This window comes from Pinus tabuliformis, chromosome X (assembly GCF_031772625.1).
Source record: "Pinus tabuliformis cultivar Carrire ecotype Pingquan chromosome X, CPIR1, whole genome shotgun sequence".
Taxonomy (NCBI): domain Eukaryota; kingdom Viridiplantae; phylum Streptophyta; class Pinopsida; order Pinales; family Pinaceae; genus Pinus; species Pinus tabuliformis.
Window position 1 is genome coordinate 1265051085 of NC_142308.1, and position 18326 is coordinate 1265069410.

At 36.3% G+C, this 18326-nt stretch overlaps 1 pseudogene; it reads right to left on the reverse strand.

The window, feature by feature from the left end:
• Positions 1 to 10455: 10455 nt before the first annotated feature.
• Positions 10456 to 18270, reverse strand: LOC149144598 (DELLA protein GAI-like; annotated as a pseudogene).
• Positions 18271 to 18326: the final 56 nt, after the last annotated feature.

Consider the following 18326-nt stretch of genomic DNA (forward strand, 5'->3'; position numbering starts at 1 on the left):
CATCAACAAAGCTAAATCAATTCTCTACCATAATGGCTCTGATGAGGACCTGATTCTCTGGATATCCCAGCTCTTCGAAATTCAGTCCAAACCTCTATCGGATGGCATCAAGTATCTTGGGTTTCGATTAAAAGCTCGTTCCTACAAGTTGGCGGACTGGCGTTGGCTTGTCGACCGTTTTCTCAATAAGATTGCTCTCTGGAGTTTCCGCTCCCTCTCTTTAGGTGGCAGGATTGTGCTCGTCAAATCGGTTTTATCCCAGCTCTCAGTTTTCTGGGGTCACCTCTTCCTCCTCCCGGCAAGTATTATCCAAGCTATCAACAGGATTATATCCAGCTTTATTTGGGGAGCCAAGGCCGATCGTAGGAAAATTCATCTTGCAAAGCTGGACCTTCTCACATTACCAAAAAATTTTGATGGTTGGGGTCTTCTGAACATTAAGACTTTTGGGACTGCTCTTGTCTGTAAATCCCTTTGGAGGGGTATTTTTGGTTCCAACCCATGGAGCGACATCATTCGACAGAAATATCAAAGAGGAAGAGGCATTGAATTCTGGTTCAGATTTGATTCTATTGGCATTCAACAGGGCTCCGCCATATGGCTCAGTTTCAGAAGGGTCCAACGATACTTTCTCAGGAATCTTAAATGGAAAATCTACACAGGCAGAAAGATTCTCATTGGCCTGGACTCCTTTGCTGGATTCAGGGGCATGCTACAGGTTCCTCCTCCTCTTCTTTTTTTCCTTCGCAGATCTGGCTACTTCACATGGGACCGCATCATAAAGGAATGGTGTGGACTTTCACCCATGCTTCGAGATGCTGATGACATAGGTCTTCCACGGGACCTGCTCCCACTTTGGACCAATCTTATTTCCTCTCTCCAGCTGGGAGGAGTCCTGCGCTCTACAAATGATGATCATCTAATCTGGTCCCTTCCCTACTCTTCCTCTCATGCAATTGTAAAAGATATATATTTCGACCTCATTTCGAATTCAATCAAATCGAACAGACAACGCTTTCCAGTCTTCTGGTGGAAGCTTGGATGTCCCCTCAAAGTGACCTTATTCTCCTGGCTGGTGCTTTTCAACAAAAAATTGTCTTGGGATTCCTTGAGGAGGCGATCATGGCACGGTCCCAGTAGATGTGTTCTCTGCAAAATGGAGGAGGAGACAAACTTCCACCTTTTCTTCAAATGCTCTGTCTCACAACAAATCTGGTATGAACTTGCACAGTTTTTTTCTTTTTAGCATCTTAACTTCATCTTTGTTCATGCAGCGTTTGCCTGGTGGGGACGACAAAACACTCTTCGGCCTATTCTTCCCATCACCTTATGGTCTCTATGGAAGTGGAGGAACCTAAAATTTTTTGAGGATTCTTCTATCTCTGCCAAATATGTTCTCTCTTCCATCTCTACTCTTTATCTTCCAATCAGCTGAATGATGCAATGGTTTTTGTCCTTTCTGATTTTGGGATTTGATCATATCAACATACATCATGATGGTAATCTATTTTACATGATGTGCTATGTTGCTTATCGGTAGTATTAATGAGTTTTCAATCTCATACAGAACTATCTGAATATCTTGTATATATATCCTCAATATAATATCATGATTTTCTTTCTGAAAAAGGCACTCACACCTACCCAGTTGATAACAACTGGGAATTCGGCCACGAAAGCGTATGGAAATGGGTGCAGTATGCAGCAGACAAGAATGTCCAACACCTCAATCTCGGCTATTCCAGGGTAAAAGAAACCCCACCTCCTGCCCTTTTCTTTTGCACTCATCTCACTACGCTCACACTCGCCACTTTCATTCTCACCCATATTCCAACACATTCCTCTCGATTCAACCATCTCATTACTTGCTCCTTCACAGACATGCAATTGACCGATGATTCATTATCCTGGTTTGCATCACATTGCCCACTTCTGCAAAAGCTCGAAATATCTTGCTGCACTGGCCTGAATAAGCCCACCATCTCCGCTCCCAACATTTTGCTTTTAGATGTAATGGTATGGGATGATATAGAGGTTTTAACGGTCAATTGTCCCACAATTAGAAGCATTGAGGTATGTTTGGTACATGATCTAAGGGTGAATGGGGTGTTCTTTCACGAGCTTTCAGTTGGGATTGTTGCACTAGAAATGCAGTGCGAAATAAATGTGATTGGATTGGAAATGGATTCGACTTTAAGCGGCGAATACGGCAGTATCTCGGCGCAGAGATTTGTTGAGATAGTGGGGAGTTTCAAAGCTTTGAAAAGGCTTGGAATTCACATTTGTGATCCGTTGCCTGAAAGGGAAAAAGAGATGACTTTTCCTCTTATCAGCCTGCTGCAAGGGCTTCCTCATCTTGAGCACCTGATAATAGATGGCGTGTTTCTTCTGGTGAGGAATAGTTCCTAGGGTTATGATTAGTATTTAATTTCTGCTTTTTTGCTATTTAAGTCGAAGTTAAAACGGATTTCTCTTTGTAATGCAATGCAGGAATTAGGTAGAGATCAGTTACCAGCGCGTACTCTAGGTAGAGAGGAATTAGGTAGTACTCTAGTGTCAAGGGTCATTTTCATGGTCTCGGTGTTTGTTAATTGAATATTTATAAGAATTTCGTTTGGTTTTTCCTCCCAAAAGTTGAGAGGTTTTGGCCTTGGCTAACAATCCTCTATACTATGTCTCTTGTCTCTCTATTTGTTCATGATATGATAATTGTCTTGATGAAAAGAACATAATAATAATTACAATAAAGATAATATCATAATGAAGAGTCAAAAGTACATCACAATCAATTATCATAAGTATAGAAATCACCTAACTTATAATGCCTTAGATTCCTCAACATGGTATCAGAACTAAGGTGCTAAAGTTAAGAAGGGCATCTAATCAAGAAGACACACAAAGACTAAGTTTCAAAGAAGAATCAAAGCGAGACAAAAATAATACCAAGAAAGAGATCAAGATCTTCATCTTACCGAAACCCTAGATCGAAGAAATTTACCTTAGCAAAAAGTCTTGGAAACATCATCAAGGAGGAAGCAGAAAGAAAGACTAAAACCCTAGTAGAATCTTCGAGATCATCATTCATCGATCATCTAAGGAGGCATTAGATCAAAAGGTGTTGTCGTAAAAAGCGAAATATTCTCTTCACTTGGAAGATGGTCATCCAAAAAGGACTTTCTTATCCTTAAAAGAATCATCCAAGAAGCATCAAGTTCATCACCACCAAAGAAATCTATTTGAAGATTCTATCTTCACAAGTAAGTATCTTCTCTCCTATAACCTAGTAAAATGATTTCATGTTTCGAGGAAAGTCAGAAGTTGGTTGGGATATCAAACTTCCTTGCATGAAAAGAAAGGATAGATATAGTCCTCGAAGTAAATGAAGTCATCGATCAAGTTCATGGAAATATTTCCAAGCCATACGAAGATCGATATCTATCTGAATACATGGAGAAATTTCTACAGGCTTAAAATATTCTTGAGGAATCTATCAAATATCCCCTCATTCCTCATATAGCTGAGCTGGAGACATCAAAAGAGTTATATGATAAGTTGATAGAGCTATTCTATGAAAGTACAATAAGAAATATCATATCATTTAGATATGGTCTATATAAATTGAAGGTGTCAAAGGATGAAGGGATCTATCTTCATCCCTTTCAAAAGCATCTCAAATAAAAACTCAATTGTAAGACCTAGGAGAGATGATATCTCATAAGGAAGTGATTTCCATCATTCTAAATGATAACTCATGAACAAGTTGGTAACCTCATGCCCAATGAGGAATAGGAATCTATCAAATTCAAAAAATTATTGACTCTATTCAAGATAGAATAAAACATGTTGAAGGGACAATATGATGAAGAACCTAGAAAAATGAGTTGAACAATTACTAAAGGAAAAAGGAAATTCAGTAAATTTGGTCCTCAAAAGAAAAAGAAAAACAAATTGTTAAGGTTCAGTGTTTTAGATGTCAATAATTTAGGCACTATAAAACAAATTGCCTTAAAATGGACACTAAAAAAATAAATCAAGAGGAATCTCATATTATCGAACAAGTGGAAGAACCTGAAATGAAGCAAAAGAACGAGGAAGTGAGATGATATCCTTTAAAGAGATAATGTCAGTCATCCTCCAAGAGATCATGTCGGTCTAACTACCATGGAGAAACACCTATATATACTAATACCCATTTTCATTGGAGGAAATCAAGTTCGATCAAGCAAGTCTACAAAGAAGTGTGAAAAACATACTAGAGAAAGAATCTATCTGATCGAAGTAAAATGGAAGGAGGATGAAGTTAGTTTGTGGAGTGTTTTAGGTATTATATCCTCCCTCGTGTGAAGGTAGAAGACAGGAAGGTGCCAGAAGAAGGTGAATTCTTGCAGCTACATTGAGGTGATATTATTTTGGTATAATACCTCATTATAAGGTGTCGAGTATAAGTCAAATAGGTCTCTATCTTAAGACCAAGATTCTCAAGGAGACTTAGATTCTCAGGGAAGCCAAGAAGAGGAGGAAGAAGAAGTTGTGTCAGAAAAGAGGCTAGTGGATTGGTCTCAGGAAGACTCTAGTGTCAAGGGTCATTTTCATGGTCTTGGTGTTCATCAATTGAAGATATATAAGAATAATTTCGTTTGGTTTTTCCTCTGTAAGAGTGAGAGGTTTTGGTCCTAGCTAACAATCCTATATATTGTGTCTCTTGTATCTCTATTTTTTCATGATATGATAATTGTCTTGATGAGAAGAACATAAAAAACATGACAAGAAAGAGAATATCATAATCAACAAGCAAATGTCTATTACAAGAAATTATCATAAGTAGACAAATCACCTAAATTATAATGCCCTAGATTCTCAACATTACGATCCATTTGGAGCAGTTAATAAGAGGATAATAGATGATCAAGAAATGAAAGAGGTGGAGGATGAATTATTTTTTCTTTGAGCCTTTGAGGATGGAGGGTTCATAAACAATGACACAAAAGATAAACTTTTCCATCTTGAAGCTAGGAAAAGGAAGTTTCTAAAGGAAAATGAGACCTTATGGAAACTAAGGAGTAGTAAATTTGGCTCGGTTGCAGATATGAAACACAATTTTCTTAAAATTTTGTAAAAGGAAGATGTCTTATGCTATCCGGAGCCTCGAAGATATGAAGGATGAAATGTGACATCTTTTAAGGATCTTTCATGGTTGGGAAATGATCATTCTCGTACCGTCTTCAAAGTTCATATTGAAAACATTCTTAAAAGAACATAAATTTGTTGTTACTTTGTTTTCGAGGAGGGTAATCTCAATCTCATTATAGAACTATCAGACTTAAAATGATAAGAGGTCTTATACAACTTCCAAAAATAAAAGAGACCTCGCTTGAATTGGTGGACTGTTGGGTTTTTTTTTTTGGAATTTTATGATTTCTTTGTGAATGACCTTCTTCGTGTAGTGGAGGAGTCTACAAGGATAAGGAATATTTTAACATATTTCAATATAAAATTTATATCCCTAATTCCAAAAGTAGCCAATCCTACGTCCTTTAATGGTTTTTAACTGATTTCACTCTTCAAATGCATCTAAAAGATTCTAGTCAAGTAATTTCCAGCCGAATTAATATTATCCCATCCAAATCTATTTCCAAAGACTATCTTAGCTTTTTGGAAGGGTGACAAATCCATGAGACATTGGTTTTGTGTAGGAATGACTCCACAACCTAAAATCACATAAAATTAAAGGAGCAGTTCTAAATATATACCCCTCCAAAGCTTGTGATAGCATTAGGTGGCTTTATATCCACCTACTTCTAACCCATATAGGTTTTGAAGTGCATTTTACAACTCATATTATCATCTACGTCACATTGGTATATCTTATGGTCTTGATTAACATAGTGATGTCCTCATTTTTCCATGTTGAGAAGGGTCTAAGACAAGGGTACCCACTTTTTCCACTCATATTATTATTAGTGGTTGAAGGCCTAGCTAGCTCATTGACTAATGCAAAATGAAGGGGCTTACTCATTGGTGTAGGGCTGGTAGAAAATTTGATTATTACCTTCTTGGTATTTACATTAGGGTAATTTTAATGTAAAAAATGGGTCTCAAGAATGTACTAACAAATTTAACTTTAAAAGAACCAATATAACTCAAGATAATGATGCCATCCCCAAGGGTGGATATTTTGGAGGGAAAAATAAGAAAACTACATTTTTAATTGCATATTTGCCTTATCCCCTTGTTGTTGAAGTTAGTGATAGCATTGGAAGGTACTCTACATAGGGTTGGTGTCTTAGCATGTAGAAGACATTATTTTCCTGTTCTACATTCTTACTTGGTGGACTAAGTGATTTATATCTTGTTTCCTAATTCTAACATAGGAAAAGTACAACAATTAAGTTAATTAATTATTATGGGTTACTAAGTTATTTTTGAAGGATTAATAATTTAACTATTAAGTGACCTAGAAATAATCTCGATCATTTATCTCTAAGTTGGTTCTAGAAGGGATATTAGGGTTATGGATTTGGACTTAATTAAGATTATAAAGGGAGCTTATTGTTTAAAATGTAGCAACAAAATCTCACTTTGACTTATGCATTGGACAAACTAGAGAAAAATCGAATTTTTATTTTAGCAGAAATCTTGGAGGTAGTTAACTAAGCTAAAATTGAACTTTTCACTCAGTTAACTTAGTTAATTAGAGTTGGTGAAGCTTAATTTTATTTTAGTATGTTTTATTTCTAATTTGTAGCAATCTATATTAGTTTAATTTGAGTTATTGTCAGTTTAACTAGTTCTAACTATCAGAAGGACTAGTGGAGGTGAAGTTGTGGAAGTGGAACTTCAACCACATTTAGTGATCAACGATTTAACTAATAAATCAACCCAAAATAATTGTTCCATGCAAAGAATTCAAGTATCGTAATTGATATGGATATTCCAAGGCAGTGTACTATCAGTTTTAGCATATTCCAATGTGTAACACCCCTCCATTGTATGTAACAATCTGTTAACCTAAGCTAAGAAAGGCTAGGTTGAAGGTGTGATAATGAAAGTAAATACTCTATTATTAAATAAATAAATATAAATTAATCACTTGGAAAATGAGACACCAAGAGATGAGATTCTTGTAAAGTAAAATTCCATTGTTGAAAGGGAATGGATAATTCTTTCATGATAAGACTTCTAGATTAAATTCTAGATAAGATTGATGGATTGGGAGATAAATATATATTAGGTTTCTTAGCTAGAAAAGGATGCTAAGTTTAACATAAAAGCCTTGCAGGAGATAAAGGTAAGCTTTTATCGGAAAATCCTCGCGGAAGAGAAAGTCGAGCAAGATAAATGTAAAAGCTTTGTAGGAGAGAAAGGAAAGATTTTATGGGAAAATTCTCGCAGGAGGAAAGGCGAGATTTTCCATGAAAATACTAGGCAAATGGATAAAAATATCCACCTAAAAGCAGGATGCAACTAAAGGAAACCATATCATGAAAGAGAGTATTAAATACCTATTGAAGGGATCACAAGAGGCAGTTGATCCATGACAAAATGTTCGGCTCAAGAGTCAACTAAAGGAAGTTAGTTCTAGGTTGGGTGTAGGTGCTCGATTTTCCAAGTGACATTATTTCAATTTCTCTTGTGAGATTCCATTGCATGGAATGTACTGTATGTTGCTCCTTACCTTGTATATATTGTTGAATTCTCTCAGCATATGTGTATAGTTGCATGTGTGATATTTATGTAGGAGGATGATTGAATAATCATGCATGAGACATGTAATGAACCTCCTTGCCTACCCAAAAATTTCACCCTTAGGCTCCATTAAATTAAGGATTTCTTCATTTATAGTTAAAGTTTTACCCCTCCTTGCACATCTTGTCTTCTAAAATTACCTCAGCCATATTATTATTAGGCCATAGTACAAATTTCCCCTTAATTGTTTTATTGGTTTTATTATATGGAGCCTTAGATTCATTAACAAGTCTATGGTATATGATCAACCGTTAAAAACTAATCATGGCATGCGTCCTATGAAACCCTTGGGTTAATCCCTACAAGTATTAATGGACATTAATTCAAGTTTACTGTAATTAATATGGTTTTGTATCATGATCATAGTCCTCTACACATAGTCAATATGTTATTGACCAACCCTTCATTCACATGCATAACTATCTGGACTAGTCTGAAGGTAGTCTTAGACATGCAAACACAGATAATTTGAACCATTGGCCATACACTGAGGAGAATCAAGCATTAATTCCACAATTGTTCCACATGCATAAGTATTTAATTTATGACATATAATAGGTATACTATATTTCTTATTTAAAGGTAAGATGTAGATTTCATAGCTATCTCACCTATTCATATATGATCTCCTCTTAAACCCCATTAGTGTATTACAACCACATATTATGCTTTCAATATTAACTTTGTTCTTAGAGATATAAGGAGTCACAATTATAATACATTATCATAAAAATAATTAACACGGTAATCTACTTAAGTATAATTGGCACATGCAATTTGTAATAGATAGCTCATGGGTACAAGTATTGTCACCCACTTTATACACTTCTATTTCTAACTTGACACTCGAATGCAACATGCATAATGAAAACCATTATCTCCATAATAAAGGTAACCCTGAGATAAAGGATTAAACAATTTCAAAGTAAGGATTAAGATAAACATATTTCATACAAGTGACTCAGATTGTAATGAAGGAAAACACCAGAAATTTAGTCATAAACATCTCATTCAATTCATTCATTCATGGCAAGAAAAACTTAAATCTTCTCATAGACAAACTGGAACTATAATAGAGAGAGAGTAAGAATCATCCTACAAACATCCCATGCATCTAATGCCAACTAAAACCTCACTTGGAGGGAGAAGCACCACCACCAAGCCATGAATAACCTCTGATTTCCCCCCGAGCCGAACATCTTGCCAAGGATCAACTGTCCTCAATTGATGGATGCAATGGGTATTTAATACCCCCTTTCATGATTTATTTACCATTAGCGGCATCCCGCTTTATGGATTTTTTCGTTTGCCTAGGTCTTATCCAGAAAATCTTGTCTTTATCTCCCACGACGTATTTTCACAGAAAAAGCTTGCCTTTATCTCCCGCAAAGCTTTTATGAGATAAGATTACAGACGCTCAATAATATATTCTATTCACATGAATAAGGGAATTACACACATATTTATACAATCAATAGTCTCAAGATAGGAATGCTATCTTAGACGTACTGTAGTGTGGTTGAGAGATTCTCTCAACCACACACTAAACTAGGAGAAACTAAATCCCTATTATGTAGGAACAAACTCCTCAAATGGAGAATTACAACCATAGACAAGTAGGAATTAATTATTTCCAACTCCCCCCCTTAATGACTACTTGTCATGATAGTCAAATCCACCACCATCAGGCGAATTGCATGTACAAAACCTCCAAAAACACAATCTGCCGCCCTCGAACAGATCCTCAACTTCTCTGATCCCGCGGATCCCCTTGAAGGTGAATTGGCGCGATCCTGAACGAAAAAAAACCCGCGCCCATTGGCGCGATTAATGGCCTAACAGACGCACTAGTTGGCCTTCCTGGCGCTGCTGTCAGCGCGAAAAACATGCCAATCCCCTTCTACTCAGAAAAAATCATCTGAGTCTGAGCCAGGTGTTCTGCAGTCCACCTGCTCAATTGAGCACAAAGCTCTCGTGTACACACAGCCACAAAGGCAAGCTGACCACAAAGGCACTTCAGTCACAAAGACTATATAGATGGTTTCTGGCTCACCACCAACCCTCACTTTCAAGTGATAAAAGATGGTTTCAGGCTGACCATAAACCATTACAAAGTGGTTTTAAGATCACCACGAACTTTCAGATGCCTTTAAAAATCTTACATCTGATTCCACATTTTGGAGTTTCTGGGTACATACAATGACTATTACAATAACATGCTAGGGAGTCTATTCCACAAGCCACACTAACTCAAACAAAAATCTACTTTGTTGTCCACCATAACCGTTGTTGCTGCTGCTTTATCTCATCTATTCATTGTTCACATCTTGGGCATCTTTGTCAAATAAATTCTTGGAACTTCCATGAACCTGTCATTTGTTAGAATAGCCAATTCTAACAAAATAACTTCATATTGAAGTGGCTAATCTCAATATGTATATCAATTTAAATTCTAAAAAAATACTTCACCCAAAAAAAACATTTACCCAAGTATGCACAAACAACAATGCTTTTTCCTTCAAATCTACCACAAAGTTGTTCTCTTCTTTGAATGAAGAATGCAGCTGCTGCTAGGTTTCTTTCCTCAGCAACAGAAACCCTATCACGGCGCGATTTCCCATCAACTGATTTGCGCTGGCTACCTCAGAATTGATTGCTCAAACTCCTTACAACATGCTATCAGTTCGTGCAGGCAACCTCCTGAAGAAATTAAGCGGAACAGAAGGAAGTTTGTATCGGGTGGCGCAGCATATAAAATCCTGATATAACGGACATTACTCGGAACGGAGTGACATATAGAATTATGGCTGCAAACAAACAAAAGGTGACAAATATGGTTGTGGCACGGGGATCTCTCCAGCTCAAGAGAGACTGAAATCTTTCACACTGTGTTGCCAAGTTTCTGACCACAGTCTGTATTCTGCCCGCAACACTCCTCAACCATCTCAGAACTTCTTGAAGTTGGGAAAGTGTCGAATTCCTCGTCGAGTTCATCAGGGCAGAAGCAACAATTAGAGGTCTGTTGTGCCAACCAAGTGTTAGACACCCATTATTCTCCTCAACCCTATATCCTTTTCCACCTGAGAAGAGACTGAGCAACATGCTGGCCTGCTTGAAAGCACTGGATCCCAAAGGAATAGGCCAGAAGCCAGCGTTTCTCAAGCGAACGCTCCAATTCAAGAGAGGTTCGTGCCTTTCCACCCGTTCCGATCGCTTACAATGTTGCAAATTTCTCGACCCAGATAGACTTCCGACATCACCAGCTCTTCGCTCTGGGCCTGCAACCCGCGCGCCTCCAGGGAATCAAAAACTGTGGAATAATAGTGCAGTGCCTCTGTGAATCGATCCAAGAAAACAGGGCGGTTGTGGTCGGCCTCCTGTTCAACCACTGTCAAGATCTTGGGCTTCAGGCTCCAGATGGAAGCGAGTACTCGATCGATGGCACTGGGTCGTCCGGGGATGGGGTCCTCCAGGAGACGATGGAACTCAAGGATAGAATTCACTGCAACAGCCTCGAGCTCAGGCCGGGCGTCGAGCATCCATGGTTTGATGTCGGGGAGGCTTGTGGCAACATAGCCACGGAAGGAGAATTTTACATTGACGGACTCTGCAAATTGGTGGAGCCTCGTGCCGACCTCCTGCAAGGCATCGGTTCCGTCGGGTTGGGGTGGGCCGATTCCGGTTAGCCTGAAAGCCGGTGGCCCGCCGGGGCGAAGAGCCAGTGCCTGTATCAAGGCCGGCCATTGGATCCCCTGTTTCAGATTGAAGTCTATGACATGAACCTGTTGGTGCCCAGAGAAGGCATCCAGAATGGCCTGGTTGGCTATGAAGTGCGCGAATTTGAGATAAGGGCAGGTTTGGTAGAAATGAAATTGCAGAAAACCAAATTCTCACTTCTTTCACCATTTCCCGTGCGATGGCCAAATTACCGCGTTGCACCGCTTCTGCGCAGGCCATCAGCGTGTGCACGAGACGGACTCCGAGTATGGGCGAAGTAAAAAATGGCTCTTTATGACCTGCTTCCAAGGTCGGCACCGAAGGCACTAAAGGCAGAAATGACAGGAGTTAGATGCGCAGAATAGGAAACCATACCATCAACTAGATGTAGCTTGAAGCCAAACTAATTACAGGGATGAGCATGGAGATATTGCAGTAATTTTTCATATGTTTTTTGATCTTGTGATGTGCCTTCCTTTATGAGGCAATTACTATTTTTTGTGATGCTTTTTAGACAAAGAGCTTTCCTTGGCCAAGACAACAAGCTGATCTGATAGCTGAGACTCAACCCAGGGATATTTTGTATAGTATCATGATTGATAACGCACACCTTCTTATAAATAGGGGGTAGAAACACTGAATAAAGGTTTCTAAATTTGCAAAGAAAGGTTGATATTTTTCTGAGACTGTATCACTTAGTTACATAGTTCTTTGACGCGGTCCCTTTGTGTCACTCCTTCTTTGTTGCTTTCTTCTTAGGAGCAGCTTTGTCTCTCGGAACAGCTGCAAATACTTCTGATTATGTTGGTGCCTTCAGTCCTCCTGTGATCTACAACGCTCAGATACCATGTTGAAATTTGTAAGTCTAACACGTCAGAAATTCCTCGTGCATTATCTGGTTTATTTCACCTAATTGTTTATTCCTTAAAAAGTTGTTTAACCATATAAATATTGAAAAGAAAAACACAAATACAGTCTCAACTCATATACAGATCATCAACTGAAATAATAGACAAACACACAATCGATACCGTTATTTTTGGACAATCATCGCCGGAAAAATCGAACTTGGGAAAATTGGCTCAATAGTTCTGAGGGTTTTGTTATTAAGCATCTTTCTTGAATACAACTAAGGTGCCAAACTAACTGACCCAACAAAGATTTCTATCTCGCAGTAATACCTCTCTTCGGAAGCAGATATTCAACAAGTCTGCCCCATGAAAGTCTCTCCAATGCTTCTGTGGGGCTCTGCGTCAGCCCTCCTGGCCTTTGTGTCACTCTAAAACCCTTTGCATCAACCTTCTTCTATTTTGCGCTGGCTCTCTAGCCTTTTGCGTCACCCACGCAGGCCCTTCTAGCCTCTGCGCAGTCGCTCTTGCCCTCTGCGTGGCTCTTGCTGGCACTGCCTAACCACCTCAATCTCTTTGTTGGTCCTTCAGCACTATCTCTACCTCTCTGCTATGCACTCACTGCCCCTCATTGCAACTTAGATGACTTGTTTGAATTTTTTGAGCAAACCCTGCTCTAGAAAATCAAATCAACTAATCAATCTTGGCGAGTCTCGAACTCACTCTCAAGACTCCTCTTATGCTTCTTTTGTTGAGTCTTCAACGACCGAGATTAAATTTCTAATCAATGGCTAAGATTAGATTTGGCTTGATCCATGTCTTTTAGAACATTCTCACCAAGTTTTATATTAAAACCCATTAATATTTTTATTTTACTAAGTTTAGACTTACGAATCCATTAGAAATATTAATTATTTTAATATCTCTCTAACTGGGTGGAATTTTCCCCAAACCATTTCTTGGTCTTGGAGATATCATGTGTTTTAGCCTCTCTACCAACTTTCATTGCTAGATCACATCCGATGCTACCCCAAATCAACAACTCCTAGATATGATCTCGATGATGATAGGAGAACCCCAACAACTAGATCTAATCTAGAAGGCAAGGTAGAGGGTGATCTTCAAGTAAAGTAGGGAACTATGGTCACAAAGGTGTGTCAAGTGATATAGATCATGATATACACATGGGTCCAACGATAGTACTGGATCCAATCTTTCAAGGAACTAACTAAGGAGGATTAACTGTACCCTTAACCATACTACCCGACTACCCTATTGTACGTGTGAGTAATCTCCCCGAGTGTTGTTATCAATGTACTGTAGAAGCAAGACGACCAATGGATTCTCTAAGGTCACGTCTTAGGTTATCCTAAGGGGCTTCCGATATACCCACAGGTAGTGGAAGTGCAATTCGTGCGCAATTCTATCTAATGCGCTACTACTTGAAGGCTACCCACAAGGGTTACAAGGGAGTCCAACAAGTGTGACTACCTCTTATAGTTCTTATATGCCTACATCCCAAAATCTGCAGGTTTATGTGCTCAACGACAGATCTTGTGGTTTGAGGATGTTGAAACACGTCTCTAGCCTATAAAAAAACTGCGAAAATTGGAGCTACAAGTGGCCCTCGAAAGTGCCCTATTAGCACTTGTTACACTCTTTACGTGTGAGAACTCTAGAATACCATAAATACGAAGAAATATATCCCAAAATATAGAATTATCACATGAAATGAAACAAACTGCTAGATATTTTATTATTCAGAAACAAATTACAATGTTCACTTGCCTCTTTGAAGGGGCAACCTCCAACAAAGCATAGCTCAATTACAATAAGACTCCATGATATTTCCCTCCGTAACTAAGATTATTTATAGCTTAGTGACATCCAAAATCCTAACTAATAGTGATCCCTTGCTTAACACGGGTTAACCACTTTATTAACTATGCCATGTTTACAATTAATGGTGGTCCCTTTTCTATAATGCGGGTCAACAACTTGCAATTATTAATGTGGGCTTTATTGACTCTTTAACTAACTATGACTCTAACTGAGCCCCTTGGGCTTATTACATAAATAAAGAGGTTAAGGTTGGACCCTAACAAGAAAACTAATAAACTAAGACATACGAGCATGTGTAACCCAATTCGGTCTTTAAAGAAGTTAAAATGTAGTCCTAGATCTAGAACTTGTATTATAGTAAAAGGGTAACCTAAGAGGATATAATAAAATCTACAACCTTCAATCAAGAAAAGTACAACACCTTAATAACACAGTTCTTTAATAACACGTGACAAAGAAAGTATTTAAATTCCTCGTGCAACATATTGACAAGAGAAAATCACATCATCAACAACCATTTAACAAAAAAATTAAAAGGAAAGAATCTCGTTGAAACCCTTGGTAATTCTGTTGAGTAAGCAATACCAAGATTTTACGGCTCGACAAAACTAAGCATCACCAAGTTTATCTTCTCCATTATAACTTAACTGAAATGAAAATTGCTCCCACAATTCCAGAAAACTATATAGATAATAAGATTGGGTACAAAATACAAAAAAACTACGTAACCAATCCGAGTTCTACATAACATCATTAAATTTCTTATAGACTTTGAAGTTACAAGAACGAATTCTTACAACTAACTGTAAGTATAATTGCTGTCCCTGAAGTATAATTCCTACAACGTTAACCCTGAGCCACCAAACAAAAAGAAAACCTTAATGGAATTCCAACAATGTCCAACTCAACTGCAACCCCCCTGAGCCACCAAACAAAAAGAAAACCTTAATGGAATTCCAACAATGTCCAACTCAACTGCAACCCAGTGCCTGGCTAGTGATGCCTCAGCCTCGAGGTAGAGAAAATTGATGATTACAGTGACCAGGGTTCGAAACGTTGGTGTGTAGTGCTTCTGGAGGCACAGGAGACGATAATGGCATGAGGAGGGAGCAGGATTTGGGTGATTACACCGATAACTAACCCTAGCCCCTTTGGATGGTACTGTGCTACTCCTAATCTCCAAACACTAGCCACGTATCCATTGAAGAGCCCATGACAATGACAAGGAGTTTAATTATGTTACAATGGTAGGTAGCGGTGGATGTTAATTTTTATTTTTATGTAGTTTGACTTTGTCAAAATGTTAAACATTACATTACATCTCTTTCATACTAGATATATAAGTTAAACATATATGTATTTTAAAAAAGCATGAAATAAGATTCTTAACTATAGAGATTTATCTTAACTTTAAGAGGGAGATTCTTAATAAGGTTTTGCAACATCATGGCTAGTGGCTAGATACGGTGACTTATCATTACCATTAGCCTATAAAACCCAAACTCAGTTCATATTATAGTTGTTTACATGACATTTTTTTTAATCAATTAATTTAAGGAAAAAGATAAAAAAAACAAGACTTCTTCTTCAGAGATAAATATCAACTTTTAATTTATATAAATACTTAAATTCCAATCCTCTAAACAATTATTAATAATTAATTTAGGTTTCTTAAAACTCTATTCCAAAAATATTCCAAAATAAACACGTCTAAAACTCTATTCCAAAATAAACACGTCTATTAATATAATTATATAAATACATTAAAAAAATACACAACAAATATTTAAAAAGTGAAACAATATCCATCTTAAACACAAATTTATGTTTACACGTCATATTAAATAAAATTAATTCATTAAAAAAAATACATAACAGCATTTTCAAAAACCAAAATAATATATTAAAAAAATTAACATATTTAATAAATTCGAACAAAAATAACTTTATATAGATATATTTTACAGCACAATAATATTTAAACTTAATGTGATTTTCTTTATCCCACCTATTATGTTATAATTTAAATTGATATGGTCAAATTTCATCATTTATTAGTAGAGTTTAGGCTTCTGTGATCCATATCAAGTTTACAAAAGATTTTTCAGCGAAGATCACATGAAACACCATTTGTCGATGCGTTTTGAACCAACCAGTGTAGTTCATCGTCAGGACAAGTTGAAGAAACAGATCGAGCTTAGCAAGTTAAATAGACAGAGAAGAGCCTCCAACGTCTAAAAATACCAACAACTACTTTTGACTGTGGTACCGGGATCAAAACCTTTTTAATAATTTAAGGGAAAAAAGTTACCCTAGGGGGACCAATCCCTTTTATGATAATAGCTAGTTAAAAATTATTAATAAATAATTAAAATTTTATGTTAAATTAGTATTTAAAAATAATTTATGATAATAGTTAGTTAAAAATAAATAATTAAAAATTATAAGTAGAATTAATTTTTGAAAGAATTTAGTTAAAAACAGGACCATTCTTATATGAATAAATGAATATAAAATAAAGAGAAGGTTAAAAATATGAATAAATAAATGAGAAAAATAATATAAGTCAACTTAAAAATAACAAGAAACGAGAAAAATAAAATAAGTCAGGAAAAATAAATAAATAATAAAAGAATAAAAAATAAAAATAAATAAATAAATAAAATTAAAAATAAAAAATTAATAATAATAATAATAATAATAATAATAATAATAAAATAAATAAATAAATTAGCTAAACAAAAAAAAAATGAAGACTAGGTCGAGAGTGCTGGGACCCAACACAGACTGATTTTCCAGCCATCATCTCTATTGAGATTACTCGGCCGAGTAATCTCAATAGAGATGATGGCTCGAAAATCAATCTGCGTTGGGTCATAGCACTCTCAACCTAGTCTTCTTCTTTTTTTTTTTTTTACCATCTTATTTCTTAACTAATTTATTTATTTATTATTATTTTTATTCTTAATTTTTTATTTTTATTTTTATTTATTTATCTATTTAAGAGTAATCTCAATAGAGATGATAGCTGGAAAATCAGTCGGTGTTGGGTCCCAGCACTCTCGACCTAGTCTTCAATTTTTTTTTTTACCATCTTCTTTCTTAACTAATTTATTTATTTATTATTATTTTTATTGTTAATTTTTATTTATTTATTTATTTATTTAATTAATTTTATTTATTTAATTTTATTATTTATTTATTTTTCTGACTTTTTTTTTCTCATTTCTTGTTATTTTTAAGTTGACTTATATTATTTTTCTCATTTATTTATTCATATTTTTAACCTTCTCTTTCTTTTATATTCATTTATTCATATAAGAATGGTCCTGTTTTTAACTAAATTCCTTCAAATATTAATTTTACTTATAATTTTTAATTATTTATTTTTAACTAACTATTATCATGAATTATTTTTAAATACTAATTTAACATAAAATTTTAATTATTTATTAATAATTTTTAACTAACTATTATCATAAAATTATTTTTATTTATTTTAAGGGATTGGTCCCCCTAGGGTAACTTTTTTCCCTTAAATTATTAAAAAGGTTTTGATCCCGGTACCACAGTCAAAAGTAGTTGTTGGTCTTTTTAGCCGTTGGAGGCTCTGCTCTGTCTATTTAACTTGCTAAGCTGTATCTGTTTCTTCAACTTGTCCTGACGATGAACCACACTAGTTGGTTCCAAACGCGTCGACAAATGGTGTTTCATGTGATCTTCGCCGAAAAATCTTTTGTAAACTTCATCATTTATTATTAAATTGATATTATGCCACTTTCGTGATTTATATGAGTCCACTTTGCTGATCCCTATAATCACATTGAAATTTCAAAATAATTTTTTTTAAGATTTTGACTGTTTTAGCATTTAATCACTTATTTTAATCTATTTTCTTAAGTTCCGGCATGTTTGACCATCCTAAATAGAAATACATCTGACCCTCAATTTCCATCGGTTTCTCCCCACGTTGCTGCATATTCACAATCTCCCTCCCCCTATAAAATCGCGTTTTTCTTTCCAGCAGCTCTCCCTTCCACCTCTCCGTCCATTCATTCCACATCTCAGGAATCGCGTTTTTCTTTCCAGCAGCTCTCCCTTCCACCTCTCCGTCCATTCATTCCACATCTCAGGTTTCGCAGTAATAATAAGTTTAACACTGTCAAACATCAT